This window comes from Mesocricetus auratus, unplaced genomic scaffold (assembly GCF_017639785.1).
Source record: "Mesocricetus auratus isolate SY011 unplaced genomic scaffold, BCM_Maur_2.0 Super-Scaffold_4256, whole genome shotgun sequence".
Classification (NCBI taxonomy): domain Eukaryota; kingdom Metazoa; phylum Chordata; class Mammalia; order Rodentia; family Cricetidae; genus Mesocricetus; species Mesocricetus auratus.
Window position 1 is genome coordinate 10615112 of NW_024429182.1, and position 10481 is coordinate 10625592.

Sequence of the window (10481 nt, forward strand, 5' to 3'; positions counted from 1 at the left end):
TATCCACTGAAGTGCACTTTAATATTTTCTCTAGAAGTTTTAGAGTATCAGATCTTACATTGATGTATCTGATCCATTTGCAATTGAATTTCTACAAGATAAGAGAAGGTTATCTAGCTTCATTCTTGTCTATGATGAAGTTCATTATCTGCATCACTATTTGTTGATGATAGTATATATGTTTTTGTTTGTTTCTATTGTTTCCTGAGGGGGGGTCTGTTTATTTGTAGACACAAAGTCTTGTTTTATGGCACATGATAGTCTTGGAATTCATTACAGTAATCCTACTTCTGTTTGCTAAGTGCTGTTATTATTCTCATACATTACTATGCCTAGTGTGATACAGTTTTCTTCAACACATCAGTTTAGACCTTCCCAACTTTGGGGTTTAACTTATTACTTTTTTATAATATTTCACCTACATATTTATAAAATTCATTAAAAACCTTTTTATAATGGGCAAAAATTGTTCAAATGTCAATGGCCAATAGAAATGAATTATATACTTACAAAATGGATATTACATACAATTAAACCACAACTGTATGGGGAAGTTGGATGGAATCTCATAAACATAATTTTGAGAGAATACACACTTAGAAGAGAGCATTCTGCAACTTGTTCACTTACAGTTTATGCTATTGCCCACAAATATATGGGTGAATTTGGAGTAATAAGGATGGAGGGACTTTCTGGTAGGATTCTGGTGTACCCCAGATCTGAGTTTTGTTTGGACACTAAACTGTATGTTTCCTATGTGAAATAACTTTCCCTCATGTGACTGCTGAGAATTTTCTGAGTCTAGTGATACACAACACTCATGAACACCATCTACAAGACGTGATTATCCATCACAGTAATGAAAACCAACATGAGATGACGACTTATCCCCAGACAATCCTAAAGATTTGGGACACTCAGGACACAGAAAAGTGTGCATTTTCTTGTACTCTATTTGAAGGACAAGAGGTGACAAGAGGAGTCACCTCTCATGAACCTTGCACATGTAAGCATGACATCCAGTTCCTAAATAGGACAGGAATAGAGTGTAGGCTGTTGAAATCAGTTCCTTATTATCTTAAGATTTATTCCAAATACAACTTGTCAGGTGTTATTGTAACTGTAAGAGATAGGAAGCCTATATCAGTCCAAGAGCACAAATCTCCTACATAGGCTCACATATATATACAGCAGATGTATTGTTTTTTCTGTATTTTTATTTTAATTTTAATTAGCTTGTTTTACATGTCAATCCCAGTTCCCTCTCCCTCCCCTCCTCCCGCATCCCCTCACCATCTCCCCCATCCTCCCACCCTATTGCCAATTCCTTCCACATAGGGGATATCTAGAGTCTATCATTTCACTCAGGGTAGGATCCAGGCACTTCCCTAAGAGTCCAGGCAGAGAGAGCATCCCTCTTTGTGCTATGGGCACACGATGACTGTTTGTATTCCAGGGATAGACACTGATCCACTGCTCAGGACCCCATAGGTAGCCCAGGCCTCCTCACTGACTCTCACATACAGGGGGTCTGGATCGGTCCCATGCTGGTCTTCTACCTGTCTGTCTGGGGTCCCTGTTCGGATCAGCTGTCTCTGCTGGTTTTGCCAGCCCATTCTTTGCCAATTTTCTCATCGCTCCTCTCTCTCTGTCGCTGGGTTCCTTGGGTTCTGTTCAGTGTTTAACTGTGGGTGTTTGCCTGTGCTTCCATCAGTCACTGGATGAAGGCTCCAGGATGGTTATAGACATCAAGTTCATTATCAGGAATGGTCATTCGAGGTGGTCTCTACACTATTGCTTAGCTTGCCAATTGGTGTCATCCCTTTAGATCACTAGAGGTCACAATGGTGCCTGATCTGTCTTCTAACCAAAATCCTTAGCCATCAGGGAAATGCAAATCAAAACAACTTTGAGATACTATCTTACTCCTGTCAGAATGGCTAAAATCAAAAACACTGAAGACAATTTATGCTGGAGAGGATGTGGAGAGAGAGGAACACTCCTCCACTGCTGGTGGGAGTGCCAACTCGTACAGCCACTTTGGAAAGCAGTATGGAGATTCCTCAGGAAAATGGGAATCAGTCTACCACAAGACCCAGCAATTCTACTCTTAGGCATATATCCAAAGGAGGCAAATTCATACAACAAGGGCATCTGCTCCACTATGTTCATAGCAGCATTATTTGTAATAGACAGGACCTGGAAGCAACCTAGATGCCCCTCAACTGAACAGTGGTCAGAGAAAATGTGGTACATTTACACAATGGAGTATTGCTCAGCAGAAAAAAACAATGGAATCCTGAAATTCGCAGGTAAATGGATAGCACTGGAAGAAACCATCCTGAGTGAGGTGACCCAGTCACAGAACGACAAATATGGTATGTACTCACTCATATATGGATTTTAGACATGGATCAGGAGAGTGCCAGTCTACACTTCCACTGACAGAGTCTGGGAAACAGGAAAGAACCTAAAAGATATGCATGGTACTCAAGAGAAGAGAAATGAGGCAAGATCCTCTGAACTGATGGGGAACACGGCGAGAGGTGAGGGGGAGGGGGACCTGGGAAATAGAGAGGGGGAGAAATGTAAGAGAGAGTAGGTCGTGGAGGAATAGGAAAGTTGACTGGGGGGGAGTAGGATAGGCAGCAGATGTATTGTAACTATAGGCGCATCCTACATACCAATATAAGATACATACCTTATTATAAATTGCATAAATTAAAGGATAAAGATGTATTTCAATTAGTAGAGTTTTCACATAGCATGCAAGATGTCTCACCAAAGAAAACAGCAGTGACAGTGCATTCCTGTAATGCTAGCAATTGGGATATTGGGATGGGAGTATTAGAAGGACAATGCCAAGGCAGTTCGCAGCCTTATTGGGCTGCATTAGATTCAGCTTTTGCTGAAAAGTGAGAGAAAGAGAGAAGGAGTGAGAGACAGAGAGAGGGGGGGATGCCTTTTCAGTATGTCCACCTGCAGATTATGACAACTTTGCTTTGTAAACTCGGAACAGTGTTAAATCAATCTCTCTCCCTTTCCATCTTCCTCTCCTGCTGCTTCTATTGAAACTTTCCCCTCCATCTTTTCATCCTAAATTTTTCACCAATTATCACAAAACACTATTATTTTCTTTTTAAAGATATTTTGTATACTTGTAACATTTGAAGATTCAATATGAACACATATGCAACTGCTCCACTACATGTATATAGAATATAGAAAATGTTGTAGAACACTGTTTTGAGATGTGCTGTCTTTGTTTATATGGTGGAGCATTGGTTTAATAGTGCCAATATGTGTTGCATTCTTTTATGTTGCATTTGTTTAACTGTGTGAAGCTGTGTTCCTTGCCTGTCTAAAATACCAGACGGTTCTAATAAAGAGCTGAATGGCCAATAGCAAGGCAGGATAAAGGACAGGCAGTAGAAGGAGGAGAGGAGGACATAAGGGGCCAGCTACCCAGCTACATAACCAGCAAGCCACAGAAAAGATACACAGAAACAGAGAAAGGTAAAAGTCCAGTGGAAAAAGACAGACAGGGTAATTTAAGTTATGAAAAGCTGGTTAGATACAAAACAAGCTAAGGACAGGCATTTATAAGTGAGAGTAAGCTTCAATGTGTATGTATCAGTGAGATGTGTGGTGAGTTCCCCAAACACCAAAAAGTAAAAAGAATTAAAACAACCAGCTACAACAAAATATATGTATGAATGCATTACCTTCATTATTTTAAGTAAGATCCTCACTATAGTCAGAAGGAAGTGATTTCCTTCTTGAAGATGTGTTTCACTTTCCTTCTTTATCAATTTCTTATTCAAATCTCTAAGTGAAATTAAAGTACGTATGCAATAAAAGGCACTATAACTTAAATGATGTCTCCAATTTCCACAGATTCATTTCTAGATGATTTTCAGTTGTTTCAGTGAAAGATAACTGAAGATCACCTCATGTCTCTACTTTCTTTCCCTTAGCTTGAGCAAAAAATGAATTGAGTTTCAAAGATAATTTAAAGATGTCATTCAGTTCAGCAGTGGAGATCCTTCTCATGTATCAGGGTATTATGGAAAGGCAACTAATGCCGGAGAGGAGTTATTGTCACAGGAGAAACCAACTAGTTTTCGGCGTCTGCTTCACTGTGTATAATTATGGGATGCACTCTGAAATGCAAATATAGGATCATTTAAAAGCAACACTACATTTTCCCATGTCAGATTGATTCACATTTCATATGTGGAAATGTTTTTCTAAAAGAAGCAGCATACTGATACCATGTCCTTTTGAAGTTGAGAAATTACTTTCTTGTAACTGTGGTTATCATCTACAATGTCTGAGAGATGTGCCCTTGAGATAGTCTTTCAAAGTAGGGGTGTGTCATTATAATTAATAACTTTTAGAAAATTCACCTGCTTGGTCCTTGGAATCCTCCCATTCTGTCAGAAGTAAAGATAGAATTTGATTTAAGGATTCTGTAACCTCTTCCTTTCATTATAAAATATTTTCCCAAGGGCTGAAAAGTAGGGAGAGTTCTTTTTACCAGCAATATGCTTCTTCTGAGTGTAAGATGTCAGGGGGAGTACATTGGCACAGAATTCCAGCTACATTAGAATTAGGATAGATTATTTTGCTACTTAATCCTGGCACCTATCATCATCTATTAATCCTTGGGAATGCAGACAGTTTTCTTAAATGGAAAACACAGTTGCTTACCACTGCTGGAGCAAGTCTTGCAATTATAAATCCAATTACTAAGCAGAAAACAGCATGGAAGTAATGAATAAAAAGTCCAAATGAAGTTCTTCAACAGCTTGTTGTTGGTAAGCACTTGGACCATCATAAACACTAATGGATACTCATGGCATTATATTTTAAATACTAGTAGTAAAACATTTCATGAAATGATACCCATATAACTCCAAATAATTTTGATATTTAAGCATCACAAAGGTATGACTTTAATCAATTAAACAAATATGTCTTATAATTTAAAAGTACAATGAGGAAATCTGCATGTTTGATATACTATAAATTATTATTTAAAATTATTTCTGTCAGTTTTTTCTCTGATTAATTTTTGTTTGTTTTATGAAGAAATTAGTCGTTATACTTGTGGAAATTTGTCTACTTTGAGGATAACTGACCCTTAGCTCAAAAACATTCACAGAATCTGATATAAATTCTAAGGGAATTTTTTCATAGCTTAAGCAGTTTCTTAGAGTGCCATCTACTACTTTCAAAAGCTTTGTAAATAAACTTTACATTAAACATATTCGCGTACTATAAATCCAGTTGAGACAAGAGAAATTCAGATAGTTTTGAAAAATAAATGTCAGTTGCAATTTTACACAAGGAATAACAGAGAGATGAAGGAAAGAGGACTTAGTAAATAAACTACAGAGGCTTATCCATACATATAGTGCCTGTGACCAACCTGAGATATGGATTCCTCCTTTCTCCTCCTGGGAGCACCTCTTTACCTTTTTCTCTCTTACCAGAGGCTTCACCTATGATGACTGGATAGACTCATGCTGGGTGATTCTCTCTGATCCCACTTTCTCTGGATGTGGTAGGAGAAAACATCACCAGATGTTTTTTCTGAACGAAAATTGATCCTTAGTTTACTGGTTCCAGGACCTCTATGGGCCAAAACTAATCCTACATTCTGTGTCCACTCTTTTTCAACTCTCTTCTCCCTATAAATGTCAAGAAAGTTGGTAAAAAACAAAACCAAGTTGTTCAGAAGAAATACATCCTGGTGTTTTGCAGTCCTGTAGAGGGAAAGCAGGTTTTGAAACCTGTTACAAGTTAGAAAAAGGAAGAGATGGAAGAGGAAAAAGAAGAAGGGTTTTTAAAAAATTAATTATTTTACACATCATCAGAAATTTCCCCTATCTGGTCTCTTCCAAATCCTGCATCTTAACACCCCTTTTTTTTCCCAACCACCCCCAATCAACTCCTCATCCATTTCTGTTTAAGAAAGGACAGGCATCCATTGAATATCAACAAAACATGTCATAGCAAGTTACAATAAGACTAAGCACCTTCCCATCTTGTCTTAATGCTGGGTAAGGTGACCTAGTATGAGAAGTATGGCCCCACAGGCTAGTAAAGAGTTAGAGACAGCCCCTGTCCCTACTTTTAAGAGTTTCACAAGAGGACATATATACAACTGTAATATATGTGCAGAGGGCCTACCTATGTAAGTTCCATGCAGGTTCCCTGGTGCTTGGGTTCAGACTCTGTGAGCCCATATGAGGTCAGGTTAAGTTGATTCTGTGAGTACTCTTGTGGTGTCCTTGATCCCTCTGATTCCTCTAATCTTTTGTCCCTCTCTTCTGCAGGATACCCTAAACTCCATCTAATGTGTGGCTGGGGGTCTGCAGCTGTTTCCATTACTTGCTGGATGAAGCATCTCTGACAACAATTGGGCTAGGCACCAATCAACAAGTATAGCAAAATATTAGGAATTATTACATTGGTATTTTTCACTCAGACGTATTAGGTTCTATCCTAGATCTCTGGATCATCCAGCCTGTGGCTTCTGGTGCTCCAGATACTATCAAGGGTAGGCTTACTATATTGGCCTGGGTTTTAGGCTAGAGAGGTCATTGTTTGGCCACTCCCTCAGAAAAGCAGGTCAGTGGAATTGAATCAAAGATTCAGACAAAATCCACATACATATGGGTACCTCATTTTGTGATAAAGATGCCGAAATATAGAATGGAAAGAGGAAAGCATCTTTGAACAAATGGTGCTAATATAACTAGTTGTCAGCATGTAGTAGAATGCAAATAGATCCCTATCTATCACCTTGTACAAAATTCGAGTCCAAGTAGATAAAATATCTAACATAAATCCAGAAACACTGAACCTGATACAGTGAAAAATAGCTTTGAACACATTGGCACAGGAGATAACTTCCTGAACAAGACACCAATAGTGCATATACTAAGATCAACACTTAATGAATGGGATCTCATGAAACTGTAAAGCTTCTGTAATGCAAAATACACTATCAGTAGGACAAAACATCAGCCTATAGAATAGCAAAAGATCTTTACCAAGCCCACGTCCTACAGAGGGCTAATCTCCAAAATATATAAAGAACAAAAGAAGCTCGGACATCAATGAACCAAATAATCCAATTTAAAAATGGTACACACATCTAAACAGAGAATTATCATCAGAAGAATCTCAAATGGATGAGAAACTCTCAAGGAGATGTTGGGCATACTTAGCCATCAGGAAAATGCAAATCAAAATGACTCTAAGATTCCATCTTACACCAGTCAGGATAGGTAAGTTCAAAAACACAAGGGACAGCTTATGCCAGAGAGGATATGGAACAAAGATAACACCTCCATTGATGGTGGTAGGGCAAAATGTACAGTCACTTTCAAAATCACTGTCATGGTTTCTCAGAAAACTGGTAATAGTCTATTGAAAGTCCCATCTATATCACTCTTGGCCATATACCCAAAGGATGCTCAATCATTCCACAAAGGAGTGATCAACTATGTTCACAGCAGCTTTATTCACAATACCTTCCTGTAAACAATGTAGATGTCCCTCAACTGAGAAACTGATGAAGTATGGTACATTTACACAATTGAATATGATTCAAGTGTTAAAAATAATAACATAAGGAAATCTGAAGGATGGAACTAGAAAAAAATTATCCTGAATGAGGTAACTCAGACACAGAAAAACAAACATGGTATGTAATCACTCATAAGTGGATATTAGCTATAAAATAAAGAAAGCTATGCTACAATCCTCCGACACAGACAGACTAGGTAACTAGGATAGTTCAAAGAGGGACACCAGTATACCCCTGGAAAGGGGAGTTATGGGGAAGGGGCACTATGGGATTTCATGAGTGGACTATGGACAGGGGGACATGAGTGCTAAGTTTGGGGTAGTAATAGAGGGGAAAAGTACTGGGTAAATGACCACTGGGACAAGGTGCATTTCAGGGTCAAGCAAAAAGTTGGCACAAGCAAATCTCTCAGGAGTCTATAAGGATGACTCCAGCTAAGACTTTTTGGAATAGCAGATACCTGGCCGGAACTGACCATCTCCTGTGATTAGGGGAGAATTCAAGATTAGGGCATGGGAAACCAACCTAGTCAAATAACCATCAATGTACAATATATTCTGCCTGTGGAATGTGCTGGGGATGGGGACGCCTAAGAAAGGCAGGCTTTGTGATGAAAAGTTCAGTTTCCTAAATGGATTATCACACAGTGTACACATGTAGTTATTACAGGTACCATATACATATTTACAAATATAAGGTCAATTAAAAATAAAAGTAAAATTTTTCATAGTGGCATTCAACACTTTTTTATTTTTAAATTTAAATTAGAAACAAGGTTGCTTCACATGTCAATCCCAGCTCCCTCTCCTTCCCCTCCTTCCACACCCTCCTACCAGGCCCCTCCCAATCCCAGCTCCATTCCCCAGGGAGGGTGAGGCCCTCCCTTGGGAATATCCAGAGTCTGTCATTTCATTCAGGACAGGGCCTAGGCCATCCCCCAAGAATCCAGGCTGAGAGAGCATCCCTCATTGTGGTATGGGCACACAAAGTCCATTCGTATGACAGGGATAAATATTGATCTACTACTCAAAGCCCCAGAGATTGCCTAGGCCTCCTCACTGATACCCACATTCAGGTGGTCTGGACCAGTCCCATGCTGAACTCCCAACCATCAGTCTGGGGTCCAAGAGATCCCCTTTGTTCAGGTCAGCTGTTTCTGTGGGTTAAACAAGCCCAGTCTTGACTCCTTTACTCATCAGTCTTCCCTCTCTTTCACTGGGATCCAGGAGTTCAGCTCAGTGTTTAGCTGTGGGTGTCTGCCTCTGCTTTCATCAGTCATTGGTTGAAGGTTCTGTTTCTCAGACTCTCTGGCAGTGGGATTGTAGACTGGCACTCACCTGATCCATGTCTAAAATCCATATATGAGTACATACCATGTTTGTCTTTTTGTCACTAGGTTACCTTACTCAGGATGATTTCTTCTAGTGCCAAACATCTGCCAGCAAATTTCATTGTTTTTTTTTCCACTGAATAGTACTCTATTGTGTAAATGTACTACATTTTCTCTAGCCACTCTTCAGTTGAGGGGCATCTAGGTTGCTTCCAGGTTCAGGCTATTACAAATAATGCTGCTATGAATACAGTGGAACAGACATCCTTGTTGTATGAATGTGCATATTTTGGGTATATGCCTAAGAGAGGAATTGCTTGGTGTTAGGGTAGACTGATTCCCATTTTCCTAAGGAATCTCCATAATGATTTCCAAAGTGGCTGTATGAGTTGACACTTCCACCACCAGTGGAGGAGTGTTCCCCTTTCTCCACATCCTCTCTACCATAAACTGTCATTGTTGGTTTTGATTTTAGCCATTCTGACAGGAGTAAGATGGCATCTCAGAGTTGTTTTGATTTGCATTTCCCTGATGACTAGGGATATTGAGCACTTTCTTAGGTGCCTCTCAGCCATTTTCGACTCCTCTGTTGAGAATTCTCTATTTAGTTCTGTAGCCCAATTTTAATTGGATCCTTTGGTGTTTCGGAGACTTGCTTCTTGACTTCTTTGTTAATTTTGGAGATCAGCCATCTGTCAGATGTGAGGTTAGTGAATTCTCTGGGTTGCCTTTTTGTCTTCTTGACTGTGTCTTTTGCCTTACAGAAGCTTCTCAGTTTCAGGAAGTACCATGTATTAATTGTTGACTTCAGTGTCTGTGCTACTGTAGTTATGTTCAGAAAGCAGTCTCCTGTACCAGCTCGTTCAAGGGTACCTCCTACTTTCTGTTCTAAGAGGTTCAATATAGCTGGATTTATGTTGAGGTCTTTGATCAATTTGGACTTAAGTTTTGTGCATGCTGATAGACATTTCTCTACATGCCAGCATCCAGTTATGCCAGCACCATTTGTTGAAGATGTTTCTCTTTTCCATTGTATAATTTTAGCTTCTGTGTCGAAAATCAGGTGTTCAACCATGTGTGGGTTAATATCGGGGTGCTCAGTTTGATTACATTGTTCTAACTGTCATTTTTGTGCCAATACCAAGATGTTTTCAGGAGTATAGCTCTATAATAGAGCATGAAGTCAGGGATGCGGATGCCTCCAGATGTTGCTTTGTTGAATAGTCATTTTGGCTATCCTGGGTCTTTTGTTTTTCCATATGAAGTTGAGAATTGTTCTTTCAAAGTCTGTGAAGAATTGTGCTAGGATTTTATGGGGATTGCATTGAATCTGTAGATTGCTTTTAGCAAGGTTGCCATTTTTACTACAGTGATCCTACCTTTCCAAGAGCATGGGAAGTCTTTCCATTTTCTGGTGTCTTTGTTAATATCTTTCTTTAAAGACTCAAAGTTCTTGTGATACAGGTCTTTCACTTGTTTGGTTAGCATTGCCCCAAGGAATTTTACGTTGTTTGTGGCAATTGTAAAGGGTGATGATTCCCTGATTTC